We start from the raw sequence: 23,049 nt of genomic DNA, 5'->3' as shown, positions 1-23,049 counted from the left end.
TCGTCCTGAAAAAAAAAACGATAAAATTAGAGAAAGCGTCGCAGCAAAGAGTTCGAAGTGGGAAGCAATCCGTAGTACTGAAGACCAAGTGGGGGAAAAAAGCATTCGCTGGCCATTCAATCAGGGGGCGCAGAAGGACCCGACAGCTTCGAGAAGCCTGAGGAAAATGCGATCGGCGAAAGAGGGCGGCACCTCAGCCGAGCCAAGGCTTCCGGATCTCCGAGCGAGGCCCTCAAGTTGAAGGCATTCCTTTGTGCCCGGCCGCTGTCCTCCTACTAAAGTTTTCTCACTCTGATTCCTCGACTCAAATCACGTAAAAATCAAACGTTGAGCTCACTCATCGGGCAACCGGATTCCTTTGCAATCTTGAGTACTCCAATTCTTCCCAAAGGTCTCCTGTGATTTGACCTGTTATTTGGCTCCCAATGGCTACACGCTGGTTCTGATGTACAAGTCTGTTTTACTTCGGCACTCGATAAACTCCGGTGTCACTACAAGAAAGAAGATAGGAGTCGTTCTCCGGCGCCCGTTTGCGCTTTAAGTTATTTGCTTAGCTGATCGAACTATGCGGATACAGGAGAGGCATTGTCTACTGCGATAGTCTAACGCAAGAACGCTAGAGAAAAAATAATACTCCAGGACACGAGAGACGTTATGTCAAATATAACACCATTTACTATTCTTGTGACCTTTGATAGGCAACGTATTGTGTTCGACATGTGAAAATTACATATCACAAATAAATGGCAGGGTAGGGTCACAACAGTTAGGCAACACAGCCACCATAGCACGAGCTGCGTTGCCTGAAATACGAGCCTATGCAGCGGCTACAATCAAGACCTGAACTCTTGTAGGTGCAAGATTTGTCTTTTCGTAATCTCATTAGAACTTATTAAACTAAATTATTTGAATCTTAATTCAAGGTTCTTAGAGAAACATTGGGTGATTCGTGTTTAAGGAAGACCATTTTGGTAAATGCACTTCTTTGTGTCTTTATTCTCTCTTTTTAAAACTATTCCTAACACTGCCTATAGCAGCAATGACTGTAAAATCGAGTTCGATAGCTCCGTCTCTGTCTGTCGAATCGAGCGGGGTTTTAGAATATGGAGCTGACGTCAACCAATCCGAAGCCGAGTTCGGAAAGACAGCGCGAGCACATTATTACGGAGCATTTTGCTCTATAAAAGCTTATGGCTGTGACGCACTCGTTCAGCGCCGACCAATCACGATTGGAAGCTAAGTCCAGCCAATCACAAGCCGGTCATTTAAATGCAGGCTCTCTGCGACTTTAGCTGGCCTTAGGCCTTCCGTCCAGAACAGAAAATTTCCACCGCTGCTTTGTTTCAGTACTACGGGCTGGCCGGTTTTTAAGCTTTTTTTTTCTGGAAAATAAGCTTGGCAAGTGCGAAGAGTTCTGCATTATTGGCGCTTCACTGAAAAAGCCGTCAATGAGGCTTTTAGAATGAAGGTCTGCCGTTATCCTCTTTTTTTTTTTGCTATCTCTCTTTGACTTTCCTGCACTTAAAGTTCCCTCACTCTTTCGAGGGGCTCAAGCCTGGAACAAGCTGCGTAGAAAATATCACTACAGTGGACACGTTTGGCTCTCGGGACAAGACTCTGTGCCTTGTCTCGAAAGTGATGAAATGATCGTGATAGCGATAATGATCACCTCTTCAATAACGAATGATATGACAAAGACGATAAAGAAGGAGGGGAAAGCACATGATGTGATGCGATAATGTTGGTGGCGATGGTAAAGACTTGGAAGGGGTGTCTGCAGCTGTCAAAACAAAATGAGAAGACGAGCTCTCAAAACCGTTTCCGCCTTAGAAGTGTCCGTGATCGGCCTGCGCCTGCTTAAGCGATCTTATACGCCGAGGCTATAAAGAGTGTCCAATTCACGTCCAGAAGCCATTCGTAACCATTAAAACGTACGAGGTGCTTCTAAAAATCGACCCCCGGCTGAAGTGGAGAGGTTTAGCTTCTATGACACTGTCCATAAACTGTGAGCCAGGTTATAGGCACAACTCTTGCGTTCTCCCTCGCTAAGTAACGCTGGAACACAATAGCGCAACCCGATTGTAATAGTTTTGCGAATTTTTTTACGTCTTTTCTATGCAGTTATATTATTGACTCAGGCAATCGGCACTCATCGCCTAGCACTTTTTTTTCTCTCCAAAAAGTCAGAGTGGATTATTTACAGTAAAATTTAGACGGGACACTCCAGCTCCACCACCGCAGTGGCTCAGTTGCTATGGCGCTCGGCTGCTTACCCGTAGGACACGGGTTCGATCCCAGCCGCGGCGGTCGAATTTCTATGGAGGCGAAATTCTAGAGGCCCGTGTACTGTGCGATGTCAGTGCACGTTAAAGAACCCCAGGTGGTCGAAATTTCCGGAGCCCTTCACTACGGCGTCTCTCGTAGGCTGAGCCGCTTTGGGACGCTCAACCGCCATAAACCCTCCCTAAAGACATGAGGCGACAGCTTTAATGGACTAGCGCCCGTATATGCGGAACTGATCATTCTCGACTTTGCATTCACAGATCCCTGGTAGCCCTCATACCACTCCTGGCGCAGTGGTGCAGCGGTTAAGCGATGCGCCACTGCCCTGCGATGGCAGGTGCTGCCACCGGTGGGCATTGTGCAGCCCAGCCTGCTCTTTCCGAGCAACCTCTCGAGACAGATCTTTAATACAAGTACCGCCTGTCACGGTGGTGAGTTTGCTCACAATACGGTGGGCAGGTTGTGATGGCGCCACAAGGTTACGTGATCTGCGTGACCCACATAGGTCGCTTTTCCGAAGATTTTTCACTTACATCACCGACGCCGACGCTGGCGCCAAATTTTTCTGCTGAACAGGAGCCTTAATACTATTGCGTTTAAAAGGCAGATAGGCCAACATGAGCTTTTAGCAAACATCTGGGAGCTATTCTATCCACTTTTGTTGTAGTTACGCGCCTCGATCGAAGTTTGCCATTAAGTCTAATAATAATAATAATTGGCTTTTGGGGAAAAGAAATGCGCGGTATCTGTCTCATATATCGTTGGACACCTGAACCGCGCCGTGAGAGAAGGGATAAAGGAGGAAGTGAAAGAAGAAGGGTGGAGTAAGGTGCCATAGTGGAGGGCTCCGGAATAATTTCGACCACCTGGGGATCTTTAACATGCGCTGACATCGTACAGCACACGGGCGTCTTAGCGTTTTGACTCCATCGAAACGCGGCCGCCGTGGTCGAGTTCGAACCCGGGAACTCCGGATCAGTAGCCGAGCGCCCTAACCACTGAGCTCTCTCAAATCTGGCAGAAATGCATAAAATCACTTAAAACTCAATTTTTTTTCTCTCGTAAATCTCGGCTACTGATTCAGTGTACCCGTGTTCGAAACTGACCGTGGCGTCCACGTTCCAGTGAAGGCGAAACGCTCAGGCGCGCCCGTGTGCAGTGCGATTTCAGTGCACGTTAAAGATCCCCAGGTGGTCGAAATTATTCCCGAGCCCTCCACTGCGGCACGTCTTCCTGCCAATGGGCCCAAGTCGATGATATTTAGTCGCGCAATGGAGATGGAGGGCGTGGCGTACATTCTATGTGACGGCTCCGACTGAAACTTTAGACCGAACTAATCAGGAAGAAGCAGAAGGAATCAATAATTTAACGGGCGATGAATATATCAAAAACGAACCTATTCAGAAGAAGAATAAAAGGAGCAGGTAAAGGAAAGCTGCGGGCGGCACCGTGCCTTTAATTTCCCCTGCACAAATAAGACCAGCTTCTCCCTGCAAGTTCGTTTCCTCGCTTTTTAATTGTCTCTTTTTCCAGGCTCGCTGAGATGAGCACGGGGCAATCTCTCTCGGATCTTCTCGAGTCGGGCACTGCAGGGGGTTGACAGAATTTGAAGCAACCCCTTCCACCCGCTTTCGCCCCTGCTCATTGGTTTCTTCAATCCGCCCGGTTACTGTACAGGCGAGGTACCAGTGTGTGCTGCTGCTGGCACTCAATGCTTAAAAACATCCCATTTCCCTCCGGCTTAGGATATGAGTAAACGGAACCTTAGGAATGCAGTTCGACAAAGCAAGTTGCTGGGCGAGCTGGCGACGATCTTCCGTAGATACAGCGCGAACGACAGGAGAGGACGACCAGTCAGTATAAATACCCCATTAGAGTGTAGAGTTTAGGAATGCATTAGGAATGCATCTGGGTTTGCTCACTCTTCGTAATAATTAATAATAATTGGTTTTTGGTGAAAGGAAATGGCGCAGTATCTATATCATATATCGTTGGACACCTGAACCGCGCCGTATGGAAAGGGATAAAGGAGGGAGTGAAAGAAGAAAGGAAGAAAGAGGTGTCGTAGTGGAGTGCTCCGGAATAATTTCGACCACCTGGGGATCTTTAACGTGCGCTGACATCGTACAGCACACGGGTGCCTTAGCGTTTTGCCTCCATAAAAACGGAGCCGCCGCGCTCGGGTTCAAACCCGGGAACACTGGATCAGTAGCCGAGCGTCCGAACCACTGAGCCACCGTGGCGGGTAAATACCCGTTCTGTGGTTGGTTGCAATTTCTTTTCTTTTTCTGTGGAAAGGAAATGGTGCAGTAACTGTCTCATATATCTTTGGACACCTGAACCGCGCCGTAAGGGAAGGGATAAAGGAGGGAGTGAACATAAAAAACAAAAAAGAAGTGCCGTAGTGGAGGGCTCCGGAATGATTTCGACCACCTGGGGTACTTTATAACGTGCACTGACATCGCACAGCACACGGGCGCCTTCTCCGCTTCGCCTCCATAAAAATGCAGCCAGGTTCGAACCCGAACTCCTGAACTCCGGCTCAGTAGCCGAACGCTCTAATCACAATGGTTCAATAATACTTTTTGCGCTGAACGGTTCATCATAATGCTTCTTTTCAATCGCGCCAAAGGAAGGGAACAAAGTAAGGGAACACAAGTCACAGGCACAAGCGCACACTTTTTTTCATTTTTTTAGTGTTGAAATAGTCTGCCGTTGCGCAATGTGACATCGGTTTGCTTACTTCGTTCCCATCTCTTTGTTCGCGAATTTTTATTATTATTATTAACGAAGCATAACCCTATAGCTGATCGCTCTGTCCGCCGATGAGGATTTCTCAGCGAGACACAGTGCGGTTACAGGCAGCCGTGAGCAGAAACTTATGTCCGGACGAGAAGCTTATCTCCATTATTCTGTGTGCTCATAGCTCGTTTTATAATTAAAGAGGAGCTCAGAAAAAATTGAAGTTGGCCTGCATCGATAAAGCACCGTCTTCTAACAACAAATACACTTACTTTCACTGCAAATGGGGATATTTATGAGCAAGAACAAGATCAGAAAATGAAACACAGGTGTCGCCACTATACGCCGCTTTCCCAACCAAACTGCAGTGACGTAAAATGCATAACGAACGATACTGTTAAAGCTTGCCGTTGGGCTAGTTGGCGTCACTCATGTTGCCATGACAGCTTTTCGCACTAATTGGTCAGAAAGGACTGACGCCATTCATGACGTCATGATTACGCGCCACGCCGATTGACTAAAATTCTAATCATTGATAGTTCCCAGCTCATTGACTTTCCAATGAATGAAGGTTATATATGGGTGGATAAGAGGCCGTGGGTGGCCAGTGCTCAAAGTTATCGCGTCCACTTGTCTGTTCGTTTTATTTATTACCCCACTACACCCACCAGGGCACCTCCACAAGCACTCCACCCTGGCTGCGTTGCACCTAATTTGGCGGTGAACGGCGTTCGCTTTGTGTGTCCCGGGCATGAACTAAATCCGCAGTGGCTCCGCCTCGCGGGAATTGAGGGCATAATCTTGTTGCCCGGTCGGCGAGCGCGTTTAATGGAACGGCGTTTTACTCATGCACGAACGTGTCTCTGAAACCTGCCACCGCAGACCCCACCGCCGCTTTTCCGAGCGCTGCAGCCTTCTCCTTCCTTCTTCTTCTTCTCCCTTCCAGCACCGGCAGCCGACAAATCGCCCGCCAGCGTCTGGTGTAATTGAAACGTACGGTGTTTACTTTGGGGTTGCCGTGCTGTCTGCATCGCCAGGCACAAAACAGCGCGCAATGTGTGGAAAGGTCCGCGTCAAGCAGTGAGCGGACCTGGGACCGAGCTGCGCAGATGCGCCGTTAGCTACACTCTAAACAGATAGGAGTATGCACGGAGTAAGCTGTCCTCTACCGCGCTAGAGGATTCGTGTTTCGAGTGTACGTACACTCTAGACACAAATACACCTATATGGGAGTAAAGATGGAGTAAAGTGTCCTCTAGCGCACATCCTTTCATAAAAGAATGTGTGCTAAAGGACAGTTTAGTCCTTTTGTATAGAGTGTATAGGAGAGTGTTGGGCCTGATTGAGCCCTACCACCGTGGTACGCCTGCAGTAAATACGATATGAAAATGTGAAAGTGTCGTTTTAATGCACGGTACCAGTGCTTGTTTATAGACTGTCCGAACACAGTATTCTCGATAAAGAAAAGTATGGCGATTAAGCCTAAAGCCCGGAACGACACAGCAGAAAAAAGAACGTGCCTGGGACGAGACATAACGCCGTGTCACGTGTCATAATGGTGCTCACTTCAGAGGTTACTTTAAATTTGTACATCACTTCGCTCATCTTCCGGTCAGTCCAGAAGCACTGGGTGCTCATGCTGGCAGTGGACGCCTCAGAAAAAAAAAAAATACGTGCAGTGAACTTTTATTGTTGTTATTAATCCTGTTTTATTTTTCTTCTGTGCGCGCCTCATTTTCCTCTCTAAGCCTCATGATGCTTTATAACCAACCACTTCGCCAAAACATCTAAAAAAGTGTTAGTGCATTTCTAGGCGCGAAATCTATAAACAAGAGCAGTAAGTAAAGACACGTAAAGAATTCAGAGGAGCACTTTGTTGGTCTAAAGGGCGATGAGGTGACAGCCTTTAGCGCGGTGTTGCTGCTTGTGTAGCTGATGAGTGGTTAACATGTTGATTAAGTACATAATTCTTTGTGAATCTTAAATGCTGGAGACGACACTGGAGGACGTTTGGGAGGCATCCGTCGGAGACGCCTTTCCGCAATCTCCAGCGCCCTAGGCAAGGAGAACTACATATGCGTTGGCAGGATGTAGCGTAGTCGTTAGCACGCACGGCTGCGGGACGGAGGGATGGTGGTTCGATTCCCATCGTGCAAAAATATTTTTTCTTATCGAGTTGAAGAGCGTAACAGACGGACGGACGGGCGCGAGCATGAGCCATTAAAAGCTTTCGTCTCAAAAAGGGTTCAGGTTTGTCTGAAACTCTAGTTCGTGGTTGTTAGAAACGCGGGTTTTGCTCCAAACTTGTCCCCACCCTTTCCTGGACCCTGTTTGCTGCTTTTACTATACCGCAGTTATTCCAAGCCCAAATTCTAGGTGTTGCTTTTGTGTCGTCATTATCATCAGCAGCCATGCCAAGGCAACAAGTAAGAGCAAATCAATGCCCCTCCTAGAGACCTCCAGATAAACCTGCATGTCTTACATTAGCTTTCGGCACGGTCCCAATATGGGCATGCCACAAACTAATGACTCCCATTGCTATCTTTTGTGTAATTCTTTTTTTTTAAGTGCAAAACCCTAAAACCACGCATTATATCTAGCTGCACTGTAAGACTCCTGCGAACTCGTTAGCCTTAATATTAATATTCCTTAATCAAATTTAATGTTGACATCTCCTTTTGCTTTCCTGCATATTAACATATCTGGTCCTGATTTGTCTAAAAGGACGAATACACTTTTTTGTTTTGAAGAGAAAGGCTCCACTATGCTAGGTAAAGCAGTCGTCGCGTAGCCGGAGAATGACCTTGAACGACCCTCAGGTACCCATCCACGTACGTTAGTCGTGTATGACCATACGTAGTACATTTATGGTGTCAAACCCTTGACCGTGAACTTGACCCATGACCTTTAGTTGACCTTTGACATTGAGTAACCTATGAGTGGACCTTTGACACTAAGAACATCTGATGGGGTGATTTGAAGCGCACGTGGTGTCGTGAGACTATGTGATACCACGTCATAGCCACGTGGTCGTGTGGGTATATATAGAGAGAGCGGCTGTCGCGAGCGTGTAGCGTAATTGCCATTGACGAGCCTCAGACGCTTCCGTTAAGTTAAGCCACTGAGAATTTTTCTTTCTGGCGCTGACTTAGCGTGGTTAAGCAGTGTTGTTTTTCTTTTCTTTGTGACGCTGACCTATTCTGGTTAAGCGACGTGCATTGCATATGGCTTGCAACAAGTATAACGGGGCGTAAGTACCATCGTTGCCACACTGACCACGTGGGAGCAGTTAGGTGACGCTGCTGTCGACGTACACGTAAGCGTCGTTAAATCAATCTCGGCTCGACTGTACACCTTGTGCGGCAAAGACCGCCCAGCGTCCCATACGTCTCCAGCCGTCACTAGGATTCTCTACATGCGTCTCGCCTCTTGGAGGAACTCTGGATACAGATTGAAGTTGGGCTGTATACCGCTTGTCTGGTCTGTGCACAAGTAAACCATGGTGTATCACGATAGTCTGCCGCGTTTAATGACAAAGGGTGATGGTAGATGGGTGGGCAGTCCCAATACTAAGGGGGGTGCGGTGGGAGGTAGCTTTCGGGTGGTTGGAGGGTTCACTCCCCGAAGGTACAGATAGACGCCGTCTTTTTAGTATTATGACAGTAGCACTGGTTGCGCAGTAAAGTAATACAACAGAACAGACTCTTAGTCGAGTTGGTATGTCATTTCAAAAAGAACCGCGCGTACTCGGAGGATATCTATGCGTCTGTGTACAAGTTATTAACAGCTAGAAGGAAATAATTTTCTTTTCTGTTGTCCCCTGACGCTGTTCCACCCAAAATGATCTCTCACTAACTATAGCCCAACTGACCATCCTACCGTTATAAGAAACTGCGTGGTAGCTGTATTGCCGTGGGTGGACGCATGGACAGCAAAGTGAAGGAAGGGATTAAGGAATGGATGAAAGCGGCGGAGACTCAAATAGAAGCGGACAACGTTTGCGCTTGATCTCGCCAAGCTACGCGACTTGCCCAGCACAGCATAGGCATAGTAAGCTTTTTAGTGTGCAGTAAAAACGAGGCCAGCTACAAGCTTTACTGAAATACAAGCTTTTCGTTACCATACAAAGCATAAAGTGCTCAAGACTCGGCGCGACCTTCGTGGACTTTTCGATGAAAGCGTACCGAAGGCAACAATAAAGGTGACAGCAAATAAACAAAGATTTGTTGACAAAGCCCGAAAGTGCAGTGTGCTTTGAACGTCGTAAAGGTGTGACAAAAACGTTTTGTTTTCTATTGATTCGTCGGTCCTGAAAATAGCGGAAAATTTAGAGCACGCGTGAAGGAAACTGGCCGAACTCTTGGCAAGTTAACCGCCTCAGAAGTGCACAAAATCTACGCGCCAATCTAGTCGGCCCAGGTGAGCCTAACAGCTTCTCTTACGGCGGGGCACGGCCTATAAATATGCGCTGCTCTTCTAACGCGCTGGAAATATTCAGGTCGCGCGGTTTCACAGCGTTCGGCTGCTTCATGTCGTAGCGTGGCCCTAAACGTGACGTCGCCAATACTAAAGAAAAATTCACAGGGACAGCAATCACGTTACGTCTTCGCAGCCCGTCCTTCTTGTTGAAAATGTCACAAGTTTGAATCGGCTTGCGGGAGGACCTTAAATCCAATCTTCTCGCCGACAAATGCGTGCTGTCTGCCGGGACAAACGACAACATACCCAGAAAGAGCCGGATAAGCAAATTTTACCCGAAAAAATCGGATGGAGTTAGTTGAATGTTCGTTTAGGGACTAAAGCGGGTAAATTGAGCCACCACTGCCCAGGAAGCGCACAATTGCGCGCAAAAGGTCCTTTGCGCTACCAAAAATCACCACTGTAATTCGTTTGGACGGTGGAGCGGGCACGCGGCCGCGGCAACGGCGAAGCGCACGCCGCACCTTCTGCTCCTCTCCGATTGCCATGGTGACGGCGCATGCGCACATCTTTCCTCTCCCAGCCACCGCGAAATGCTCGACTGGCAGCCCAGTGTAGCTCTCGCTACAAAAGGACAAGGACAGGAGGTAGAGAACGCGCCCATGGTGTTGTATTGGTTTCTTTACCTCCAGTCCTCGTCCTTGTGAGCAGTTTCTAACTTTGCTCCGCAAACGACATATAGATAAATCTTCTTCTTTCTTATCATCTTTTCGGCGCTAGATACAATGAACTAAATTGTTCATTTCCAGTTAGCCCATACTTGCGCTTTAACTTGTCTTTATTCGTTTCGCAGATTAGTTCGAGGATACTTCATAAAATGTACGTTAGCTCGCGGGAACAAAGTCTAGCAATAATAATTAGTTTTCGGGGAAAGGAAATGGCGCAGTATCTGTCTCATATATCACTGTACAATTGAACTGCGCCGTAAGGGAAGGGGTAAAGGAGGGAGTGAAAAAAAAAATAAAGTCAAGTATAAAATCTTGACGGGCAAATGAATTCTTCATACTAGAGGAGCCTGTACCTGCTTTAGTCATTGCCTTGATCGCTACCCCCATTTGCATTATTCTACCCCCCCCCCCCCAAAGCATAGATCGCTACCCCTCAGCGCGTTTCATTAATGAAACTGCCTGCCGGCAGTGAAAAATTACGATAGCGTAATTCGTCTAACTAGCATACCTTATAAACTCAGTACTGGAGCGCACAACTAACGAAGAACCGAGGAAGATGGCTGGTGCGAAGCGCTGGCTTCAAAATAAATGTTATTTTTAACGCAAATAACTTGTGTGTACGCAAAGCGGAAATAAACGGCGCAGTCAAGCGAATTCTGCGGGAAAAAGGTGTCGTACTAGCGACGTTGATGAGGAACGTCCCCAGAAGGTAGCCTTTCCCGCCTTTCATTTCACTTTAGTCTGCACCCACGGTTTATGATCCCAGTGACAGCGAAATGTCGCGCAGGTGAAGTTGATGATGATGATTATGTCCTCAGGCTTAATTACACACACCCACGGCGGGGTTTTGTCCAGGGTGCATTGCTGATACAAACAATCACATGGGCAAGGAGTGGAGTAATTGGATAATTTTGTGACCACGACTCGAGTTTGGAATAAAAATGGAGATAAAAGTGCGCTGTGCGCGTCTGGCATTCTTCATCCCTGTTATTTTTTTCATTTACGCGATGACTAGTAGGTGGCGCCAACAGTCTCTCTTACCGCTTGCGTAGGCAAGGAGACAGGAACCCTCTAGAACAATGGCACCGTGAAAGGATGCCTCCTTCTTTTGCAATCAGGCATTTACTGCCCAATCTCATCCACGAAAGCAGGCTTGCGCCAAGGACAGCGAAGAAGTAAAAACAACCAAGTGCGCACAGGGCCGCCGTGACCTTTTCCCGGACCCGTCTGACAGACCAGCCACTGCTCTGTAGCCACGGGCAACCGTCCACAGTGGGTGGTCGCTGATACACGCTCTGTCACGGACGACCATGAAACGCAGGAAGCGAGATAGTTCGCTACTTCCGCCTTCCTGCGCCGCCATATCGTATATGCGTGCGGCCAGCAGCCGTAAGGGGACTGCTTTCTGGCGTGCCCAGCCGGTTCGATTACCGGCTTTCGCGCCGCGAGCTCCCCACGCCGTCGATATGCGGGATGAGTGGTGGTGGTTTCACTCAGCTGGGGTTAGGCACGTGGCTTGGATAAGGCCCATCCAAGCAACACAGGTAATCGACCCAGTATTGGGAAAGTATTGGAAGAGGCCGGGCCTACAAAGGTAGAAAGGACCACAGTCAAACCATCCACTTACAACATTGTGCCCCGCAGCACAGAGCTCATTTGTCCAATATTGGGTATATATTGACAAACGTCGGGCTCAGAAAAGCCAAGCTGAAACGATCCATTTACTACACTGTGCCCCAGGATCGCAACTTATATGCCCGTACATTGGAAATATATCGGCAAAGGTCGGTCCTGCGAGGACGCGGTGAAACCAGGCATTACCAATATTGGGCCAATTTTCCGTGCCGCTTGGATGCTGATTACCTGTGCTGCTTGGGCATGGCACCGCCTATGACTGCAGCTCGTGAAGCAGTTGGATCGAAGTGTCGACCAAGACGACGTTTTGATCAACTGAAAGCGGGACAGCCTTGATGCATCAGTTCCAGCACAGACTCTTGAAGTGGTGGTTATTCTGATTCCAAATTACCAGCACAACTTGCCTTTCAACTTATGTGTGTAGTTTCTTTCAGCCGATCGGTGCGTTTGTTGATATCTGGTGTCGCATCGTTATGTTTGTCGAATTATTTCCCCTTCTAAGACCTTCCTGTTCTTCATCTTTCTAATTAACTTCATCTTATGAATGCGCCCTCTCATATATTTTTACTCTCCTGCTGTGACAAGTTGGAAGTGCTGTCGTTATTATTGAAAACAATAAACTTGAACAACAATGCAACGCTCAAGCGAAAGCAACCTTCCGCGAGTTATTGATCGGCGAAAAACAACTGTTTCCCTCTTCCCACGTTGCTGCATAATTTGAAAAGTTCCATCGCTAACAATCTACCTGGGAAGTGAGACTCTTAATACAAGTTAGTGCCGGAACTTAGTCTAGACTAACAACTAGAATATATAAGTTTTAGTGATAAAACACTGGTTCTAAGCGCCACGCATGATCTGTTAAGCTATGTGATTTCATTTAATAATGTTCTGGTTCACCAAAGCATACGCGGAACGTTTGTTTACGTAAGAAGTACAAATGGAGCATTAGTTAGCTTTCTAGTACATAACAGTTTAGTCAGTGACTTTAACCAGCAGCGCTGCACTCATTGAAAAAGTAGACCTTCAAGGCAGTGTCTGCAAGTTAGTTTTTTTGTTTTTGGTTTCTGCCTGTATTTATGGAATCACCCGGGAATTTTCAGCGCTGGAAAATGACTCGAAGGAAAAACGACAACTCTCAGCCGAAGTCGTTTCTAGTTTAAAAGGCGCTGAATAAAATTGTTTCCTAAAACTTACCGAAACGGAGAGTAGAAGCCACAATCGACGCTAACCCACGGTACTGTCACGGGACACAACTTCCAACAGAATAAAGGCGGCTTTGACACCGAGTGATCCGCTTTGACACCCCCGTCTCAAAACGTTGGTGGTCCTTCGGGAGATCCACGCGTGTACACACTCACTGGCAGTAGTACAGCCTCGAGGGAGGCGAAAACTCCCCGCACAATCTCTCGTCCGGCGGCCGATATGCAAGAGACGAAGAAGGCAGTGACGACAGCGGACGTGCAAAGATTTTACAAGCTGTCGATCTCTCCTTCCTCAGGAGGGCGGCAGCGACGACGGCTGGCCGAACACAGGCAACCGCGCGCACTGTGCTTGCACGCAGTTTGCGCGATGACGGACTGACACCGGCGGTTCCTTTCTCCCGGCGCTCCCTCTCTTTCTCTTCCCCACCCCGCGGACTCCCTCAACTTCCCAAAATTCCTTTCCCTCGACTTACAACCTTGCCCCTTACTTCATCTTTCATTCTTCTTCGTCGATCCCTACTCCCCATTTCGGAGCGTGTCACACGATTCCCTTTTTCCCCAACTCTTCCTCTACCCTTGTATCTTTCAGCTTCTCTCGCTCATACCGATTTCCTCTTTCTGAGTGCCTCCTTTCCTTTCCAGGTTTTTCCTCGCCGCCTCCTTCCACTCTCCCCTGCTCCAACTCCGCTCGTCCCTCTTTCCCTATTCTTTCCCCGTCTCTTCCCCAGCTCGAAGAGAACTGCGCATGCTTCCGCTCTTTCATCGCGGCCGACGCACTAGGGAAGAGGGGGCGCCCTTCTCTGCGCCTGCGCGCTCGAGCATGCTCGAAGTAAAGGAGAGGGGGGACTTCTGGCCCGGTCGCGCCGCGAGCGCGAGGCTCCCGGTGCCACATCGCCAGCGGCACGAGACAATAGGGATATAGGGAAGAGTAGCAGCTCTTGCTCGGCTGCCGAGCGTGTCCTAAGCAGTCGCTGCTGCGCCTCTTATCTATGCACATAGCGACGCGCCCTGTCGACGATCCCTGTGGCTCGCGCCTGCACAAAGGAAAATGCAAATGTGAGCAGCCGTTGTATGCCGCTCCGAAGCAGATGTGATGGACCCGCCGTTGAAGGGTTTCGGGATTAATTTAGGGATCTCATTTTCATATCGTGTCGGCATGCTAATGTAATCCGCACATTGCACTTCACGGTTTTTGTCCAAAATATGTACGGATGGAGATTAGAGTACAGTATAATTATCACAATGAGAGTCTGGTAAGTACGTTGTACATTGCGGCTCTCATTCGCGATCTTCATTGAAGTTTCTTCTCTCATAGCTCGGAAAGGAACCATGGCTAAGAAGATAAGTTGCTGGGAATTTACTGCTTCTATAATGATGTGATCTTTTCATCCTTTGACAAACGGGAAAATCCTTTCGGTTCGTGTACGACGCTTACCTAATGTAGAAGCGGGCTTCGTAAGAATGTTGCTTAAACCCTCGCGTGCATAGTATTCTAGTCTACCATAGACCACTCATAGCTCTCCAGCAAAACTGCTCCCGCAAAACGAGAAAGCAATACTGCTCGGCATCTGTATGATCCCTCCAATCGCAAATTGTGCCCGGTACCAGGTGCATTCCGGAGGAGTTGCGCTCTCCGCCTGCCATCTGCTATTACACCTGCTATGGAATGAAACACTACCTATAATGACACACGCGTGCTATGATGACAATTCCTGCTTTCTGCATATTTGCATCGCAAACAGACAAAAACGGAGGAAGAATGACGACACACCGCTACTCCGGACAGCTGAAAGCTTTATTGCGGGAACACATGAATTTACATGCCGAAAAAAAAAGACTAGATATCTTCCCCATGATCCACTATCAGTTAACTGGAAACCCCTTGCCGCCTATCTTTTCCACAGGTGCAAATCATGAGGTTCTAGACGTGTTTCTATGATTGATTGCACCGTATGTCATGTTATTAAATAATTCCCTGCCTTTCTACCCACCTGCCTGTAGTATCAGGACTACGTGATGACCTCTGAGCAATGAGTATGGGCACTGCCATCTCCATCTGTACATTTCATAAGTTTCTTGTAGCACTGTGAAATCTATAGACCTCCTCAGACAATTAGGATATTGTTTTAAACGTGTTTCTCCGCCCCTTGTCGTCTACCGTCTGCTTGTCGTCTGCTCGCTGTGCGCAGATATATTAACAAAGGAGTATAAACAGACGCTGTTCACGTATTCCCGCTTTACTACGCAAAACGCAAACTTTTTCCGAGCCTTTAAGCTTTTTTTAACACCACCACATTTAGCTCAGCGTATGCATAATGAGACGCCACGATAAATTCAGCCTACTGGCGCCATCTGGTTTTTAGAACAGAAACCATTTGTGCCAACAAACCAACTTTCTTCTCTACGCCTATAAGCGTCGCAATGGTCGCTTGAAGTTGAAATAAAAAAATAAGCAATCTTAGCGCTCATGAATTTTGTTCTCAGTGAGATAAGACAAAACGAAAGTCCAGTGCCCCATTTATGACTAGGGAACGCACTGAAAAAACCCAGCAACAAAGACGAATTCACTCCGAAGTGAGGGTTTCGAAGTGGGCCGCCATGTTGGTAACGTTATTTTAAGGTACCCAAGAGGTGCTCACGCTTTACTTCGAAAATAGCCTACGTAACGCGAGCGTACGTTGTAAGGCTCGATTTGAAATTGCGTTTGGCGCATGCGCACTTTAAAGCATTGTATCTCATGCGTCTCTTTACCCATATTATACTGATGGTACATTCCGAAGCGTCAGAAGGTCACATTTGCACTCCTCGCAGCTTTGGTATTGATGCAAAGAATTGCTGAGATGTAGTACAACGCCGTCTAATAGTCTGGTGGCCTAGGTCAGTGTGCGTATGAAAGTCTGCCCTATAGCTTTTTTAGGAGGGGCCAGGAGGGGGCCGGGGGGGATGTAAATGTCACTTCTTTGGTGTGGTGTGGACGAATAGTCCGGGGGTTTTGTTAGTGGCACTTCCATTATAATTGTTTTGAACAAAACTTTATTGTTCCCCTCCTATCACCAAAGCACTGCATGAGCCTACTCGACTTTAAACTAGCTCTAGGCACAAATTTTATGACACTGGAATGCAGCCTCCGCTGCTGGATGGAAATCCGAGTTTTGCAGCAGCGGTTGGCAGCAGTGCATTACAAAGCGCTGGTCAAAAAGCTGGTGGAAGGAACAGCGACAAAGCGTTCCGGGCAGAGATGAGGGAAAGTGCTGGAAACCATCCGTGCTCTTTGGGAGAAAGGGACCGGGTGGGAAGGGTACGTGATCAAGAATTAATGGGAGGCGCTCCGTCACACTCTATCACGAAATCCCGGGAGTGCGGCTGCTGCCTGCATTATTTTTCTTTTGTCGCTTTTCTCGCTCTTTCTCGCGGGCACTCGGTGTTTGGCGAGAGAGCAGAGATCCGGAATGCGATCAAAGCCGTCCCCAGGGGGCGCAGGGCAGAGCGGCCAGCAGCGGCCAGCGTCCGAGGACAGATGGATTTTCCTCGCTTCCCCCATCGGTCATTGCGCGGCCGGCGGAGGAAGAGGAGAGGAGGAGGAGAGAAAGACTTGTCAGAGCAAACAGCGAGCCACTCTCGCCCACTTCGCTCGAGCTCAGTGAGTGCGTACAGCGACGCTTTCAGAACGCTGGAAGGGACGATGACGAAACGCGTGTTTGCCGACGAGCTCAACGACTCGTGAAGTCGGCACCGCGCCGTCGCCTGCGAGCGGTCGCTACTGAGATGCAAAAAAGCGTCCGGAGGAGACTGCAACGGAGGGAAAAATAGGAGTTTTTAGGGACATTGGGAAACAGGAGCGCTCCAGACGTGAACGCATTCCTCTTCGTTGAAGCGAAATGATAGGAAATGAATATTGTTTAGAGCCAACCGCTCCCTTTATTTGACGGCTTGTATGTGTGTTCTTGTGTATCTGCTGCTGGCCTGTGTTTGCGGGCCTGTCGGCTGTATGATAGGGGAATGTGTTTCGTGAGTGGCTAATTACAGTGGTGTGTATCGTCCGCTACTTTTTTAATAATAATTGGTTTTTTGGGGGGAAGGGAAATGGCGCAGTATCTGTCTCATATATCGTTGGACACCTGAACCGCGCTGTAAGGGAAGGGATGCATTGACAAAAAAAACAGCCGGTACATTTAGAGCGGGGATCTAAGAATATTTTGGAGATACGTTCATGAGGTCACCAAGTAGATATAAGTAGCGTTCCCAAATGCTCTACTTTCTGATGTAACCTTCAGCGTATCATGATGTAGCATGCGCCTTTCTGCCCCTGTTTGAAATCTCTCTTCGTAATCCACTCGCTCACTAAGCAATGTGAATATGGGCGGCGATTTACCTGTCGACTTCCTTCAGATGTCGCTCCCAACCCCCTCATGGCTAAAGTGAAAGCGACCTTCACTGATACAGTGACGATAAAAGATGCATGAGCGGGTTGAGTTCTGTACCCTGTCATAAGATAAGCAACAAGGGTGCGGCATGACTTTGCAAATGGTTTCGGCTTCTAGCGCACCATGAGTGACGAGCGAAGAGAAAAAACTGAGCCAGTGGGTGAATGATGTCCAAAAGGAGGGATCGAAGCGAGTTGGTGGATGTATCGTAGCGAAAATTTAGCTTAGCTGTCCCTTCTAAGCGCCCAACGGTGACCGAGAGAAAGTGCTAATAAGAGAATAAAAATAAAACTAAAAAATATAAGAGGATTTTTCAGACATTTCGACCTTCCGCACTACGAGTAACTGACAGATTGCTATAAGTCAACCCCCTCCCCCTTTTGTAGCTGTCATGATCTCGCCTAGACATCATGGTCACAAATGGCATATTGAAGAGGGCGCCCTCTGGCAAGCACACGCGTGTCCCTTATAGCGAGTGCGCACTCAGAGACACTCAGCGAGAAAGCTTCTTGCCTGCGACACTCTGCTCCGGCGGTGAGAGCGATGCTGGTTATGCATGAGACACTCCATCATGGACGACCATCGCAAAGAAGGAAAGAGTCGCCTTCCGCCCATAGAGAGAGAGGGGGGAAATAGAGAGAGAGAGAGAGAGAGAGAGAGAGAGAGAGAGAGAGAGAGATTGCAAAGGGCTGAAGGGGTTCACCGTCTTCTTGGCCTGATCTTGCAATAATAATAATAATAATAATAATTGGTTTTTGGGGAAAGGAAATGGCGCAGTATCTGTCTCATATATCATTGGACACCTGAACCGCGCCGTATGGGAAGGGATAAGGGAGGGAGTGGAAGAAGAAAGGAAGAAATAGGTGCCGTAGTGGAGGGCTCCGGAATAATTTCGACCACCTGGGGATCTTTCACGTGCACTGACATCGCACAGCATACGGGCGCCTTAGCGTTTTGCCTCCATAAAAACGCAGCCGCCGCGGTCGGGTCCGAACCCGGGAACTCCGGATTACGGGTTCGACCCCGACCGCCTGATCTTGCTCCGAATTAGCTTTTTCTCGCTTGGGGATGGAAAGGGGGTAACGATTACTGGCCAAGGAAGACAACACATTGAAGTCTTCATTGGCAGCAAATAAAGGGCAGCCCGGTCGTTATTGCAGTCATTAGCATTTCTGCACCTGAGGAAAAGGAGCTAACAAATATCTAACGACGCGTTATCAAATCGTTGTGCAACTATGAATCATGACTAGGATGGTATTGCCCTGTCTGAAACATGGCGTAGCAATCAAACGCGTAGCTCCAATCACTTGCCCGGATGTAACTTCGAGGGCGAAAACCAAACCGCGCGTCATCTGACTATAGAGGCCATACGAACGCATTTAGAGGCGCAGCACTCTCGTAGCACTATATGTCATAATTTCGCTATGCCACATTATTATACCTGATACCAAACTCTCGGCCGAATGGTGTGAAGCGTTACATACCCAACAATTCTGGGCAAAAGCATTTTTGAGCGGGAAACCGTATCTGAACGCAATTTTTCCTATAATGTAAAATTTAATTGTAACAGTCAATATATCCGCAGACCACCCGACGACGGTATTGGCTTCTTTTTCCTGTGGACGTTTTTGCTGTTGTCAAAATCGTTCCCCGCTGATTTTACACGGCAGCCTTAACTGTTCGAACCGTTTGATAAAACACATTAATAGAAAGGTTTCGCTGCATATCAGAAGAATTGAACTTTGTCTTCGATATTTTCATAAAAGTATCTTAATATTTTTCAATTTTCAAAAATTTCTATGCAAGAATCTTCCACATGTCATTCAAAATGACCCCTGACCCTCGAACAACATTGCTGTAGTCTCACATATACCCAGCACAAAGTGTAATACGCCAATTAACGAAAACGGTAAATATAACCTCTTAGGCCAATTCGCGCATCTACTGGACATCTGTTGCAGCGCTAACACTGAAACGATATCTATGGGAGACATTAATATCGGCGGCTCAGGAAAAATCCCGGGAAAGTATGCTCACATGGACTTAATCGCTGATATGAACTAAGATATACTTCCCGAAAGACGCGGGTTCGATCCCGGCCGCGGCGGTCGAATTTCGATGGAGGCGAAATTCTAGAGGCCCGTGTGCTGTGCGATGTCAGTGCACGTAAAAGAACCCCAGGTGGTCGAAATTTCCGGAGCCCTTCACTACGGCGTCTCTCATATCCTGAGCCGCTTTGGGACGTTAAACCCCGATAAACCATAAAGATATACTTGATCTCATTATATTGAGCCATCCTCGTCATTCAGTGCCAGTCGGAACAATTACAAGTGTACCACAGACTATTTGGCCATTTTTTCAGTAGCGACTCCGTGTAAGAGTCAGCGAACTCGTTTGGTACTCATTTCTTTCATAATTATGCCAAAATTTCCAGCTCCTTCAAGAAAGAAGGATGGCAGAGTGCATATACAGCCACGTCAACCCAAGCTAAACTGAACATCATCCTTCAGACCCGAGGCTAACACAATACGTAACACTTGAGCCCACTGCCAGGACTTGACGGCTTATCGAAGAGAGGGCTTGACTCTCTCGACGAAGCATGAACAAGAAACGCACAACACGTCGCTACACGCTCTTTCTTAAACTCCTCACGAAATTTTCGGAATCTGGCGCAGGCTCAGTGAGGAGAGAAGTAGGCGCTGCAGCCAGCTATAAGGTGCGTCCCTCTTAATAATAATAATAATTCGTTTTTTGGGGAAAGGAAATGACACAGTATCTGCCTCATATATCGTTGGAAACCCGAACCGCGCCGTAAGGGAAGGGATAATGGAGGGAGTGAAATAAGAAAAGAAGAGGTGCCGTAGTGGAGGGCTCCGGAATAATTTCGACCACCTGGGGATCTTTAACGTGCACTGACATCGCTCAGCACACGGGCGCCTTAGCGTTTTGCCTCCATAAAAACGCTGTAGCCGGAGTCGGGTTCGAAACCGGGAACTCTGGATCAGTAGCCGAGCGCCCTAACCACTCAGCCATCGCGGCGGGTAAACTCACAAAACAAGTACTGTTTTCCAAACTCAGTACGTTTTGCAATTGTAGCTTAAAGTTTGTGCCGAAGACGTATCTTTACAGTGACGCAACGAGGCGCAGCCGCAAAGAAGCAGCTAATCTTATCAACTTTCAAACAAAGCCTCACCACAGAACCAGGAATGGCACAGATGTTCACAACTGAAGCTTCCTAACAGCTCTTGAATTCCTATGCAGCCTCATATCGCGAGTATTCAAGCCGTGATCGGGGCTTTTCTGCTTCATGTACTACGGCCACAGGTTTTCACTCACATGAAGAAGCTCGCTCGCTTCCAAGGAGAACCGACCGCGGCCCTATTGCAGCGCTAGCGGAAAAGCAACCTCGCGTGCTCTGAACAATTACGCGAGGTTCACCGCCACCGAGCCGCTGGATAAATTTTTGACAAGGTCAGTGCACCCAGCGAAATTGCGGTGTTCTGAGAAACGACGGTGCTTCTGGTTCCTTTCTTCGGGTGTTTTTTTATTTTTGTGTAAACCGCGTAAACGCGACTGATGACGTCGACCTATGCAGCACACCTGGCTGCTGTCAGACTTGCCGCGACGCCACCGGGCCGAAGAGGTGGCAGCGAGAGCTGCACTGCTCCCGAAATGACTTTTGAAGCAGCTACAGTTGGAAAAGTGATCACGTGATCGCTCAGTGTTGTTGGCATAATGTTTTGTCTACTACTGTAGCTACTTCAGCTGTGAAAACTACCATTACGGCTTAAGCAAATACTACTGCTTTACTTCAACACCAAATCTGCTACTGTAGTCGGATGCAACGTAAAATTCAGTGAAGCTCCGCCCACATTCAGGAACGCCGAACAAAATCCCTCCGTAATAAAAAGCAGACCGTTGCAAAAGCTTTTCTTGTTACCAAAACGAGCAGCTAAGCACCAGAAAATATTATAAGCCTGCCTTGTTTGAGTCAGTAAAACTTTATAAATCTCACTTTGTTCAAAGTAACTGGCCTGCGGATTAATACAAGAGGGCGCAGACAGTGGCCGGAGGTTATCAACGGCTGTTTTCTTGAGTTGTATCCTAGTATACTACAGTCGAGCCCTGATATATGGAATTAGTTTATATACCGACTGAAACGTTCCATACGGGTCGCTGGTATGGAACAATGAAAATATGGAGTTCATATGATGTGGAATTACATATGGACAACCAGTTTTTTGTATGGAGTCCATAAACATTCAATAAAAACATCCACCTGACTTCTATAAAATCTTCAGAGATCATATGCAGTCCTCAAAATTCCATACGCGTTTTCCGTATAGTCTATATTGGCTCCATACATTCATACCGACTCCATACAATCCATATGGAAATATATGGGATTATAGTACCGACTTATGGAACATTTCAGTAGGTATTGAACAGTCAAAACATCCCCTTTACAACCCTCTGCAAGAGATACAGCCATATTTTTTGCGTTTATTGAACTTCCTTCCAGGGGAACATCTGATATATACAAAGGTTCAGCGCGCCCCTGGGAGTGGCGGTTCTTACTTTTCGCGCGAGGAGACGCGTCGGCTGAGCAGCCTTCGGCCCCTGCTGGCAGCACTAGCGCTGCGAATCTACGTGACGAGGTTTATCGCATTTTTTTATGGTTTGTGGAGGTTTTACGTCCCAAAGCGACTTTGTTTGGGTAGAAGGCTTAGGCTTTGTTTAGGCACAAGGCTTTGCATGGGTCGTCACTGCTTACAGCGTCTTGTACTCCGTTTCACCGTCACATCGCTGTCGTGTCGTGCAGTCAATCTAACTAAAGCCCAGAAGCGGCCCTCTCCTAGCGTACTTCGCTGCTGATGGTGCTGCGGAAGTCAACTATACTTTAATTCAATTACTTTAATTCAATTAATTTTATTTACATTGTACTGGCAACAGGATTGGACATATTATCATCGGCTGCCTTACATCTTACCACTACCACAAAAACCAACATAGCATGTAGCCTTAAAGTCCGCAAAGGCTGTCTAACACAGCGATTGCTGCGAAATACTGGTATAGCTGTACAACGAAAGGCATCTTGTACAGTCTTTGTCAAAAGTATACAGAATGACGTCATCATCGCCATCACATACGTCGTCTTAACCCCCATTGCCAACCGGAGCATTTTGTTCTACATTCTTTAGTATTTCGCTGTAGGTGCTCTTCCAAGAACTTCCTGGCGCTTATGAGCTAAAGTCCCAGACAGCGCCAGTCTTGGAATCAAAGGGTTGGTGGCGCGATACCCTACTGGGCCTGCTTCGGTATTTCGCTGTAGGTGCTCTTCCAAGAACTTCCTGGCGCTTATGATCTAAAGTCCCAGACAGCGCCAGTCTTGGAATCAAAGGGTTGGTGGCGCGATAGCCTACTGGGCCTGCTTCGCACGACTTCAAGTCCACCCCCCCCTCCCCCACCAAAAAATAAAAGCTCTACACGCAAGGCTGGTTGATCCTCACCCGCTGCATGGTTACCATGCAAATGCGCTGGTCGTTACGACCCACTGCTGTGGAAGTCGTTTTCTCCTTCGAATAAATTACGCAGACAAGACGCGCTCAAATTTCC

General features: G+C 47.7%; 1 protein-coding gene across 1 annotated transcript in view; it reads right to left on the bottom strand.

Annotated features, from left to right (window-relative positions):
* LOC144100168 (GTP-binding protein Di-Ras2) overlaps window positions 1-13,397 on the bottom strand; it is a 141,625-nt gene extending 128,228 nt beyond the window's left edge. The window contains exon 1 of the mRNA XM_077633191.1: window positions 13,002-13,397. The gene's annotated coding sequence lies outside the window, so the exon portion shown is untranslated. The remainder of the gene's footprint in view (window positions 1-13,001) is intronic.
* Between the last annotated feature and the right edge of the window lie 9,652 nt (window positions 13,398-23,049).

Source organism: Amblyomma americanum, chromosome 8 (assembly GCF_052857255.1).
Source record: "Amblyomma americanum isolate KBUSLIRL-KWMA chromosome 8, ASM5285725v1, whole genome shotgun sequence".
Taxonomy (NCBI): Eukaryota; Metazoa; Arthropoda; class Arachnida; order Ixodida; family Ixodidae; genus Amblyomma; species Amblyomma americanum.
Note: the sequence above shows the minus strand (reverse complement) of the source record. Positions and strands in the feature narration are given on the sequence as shown.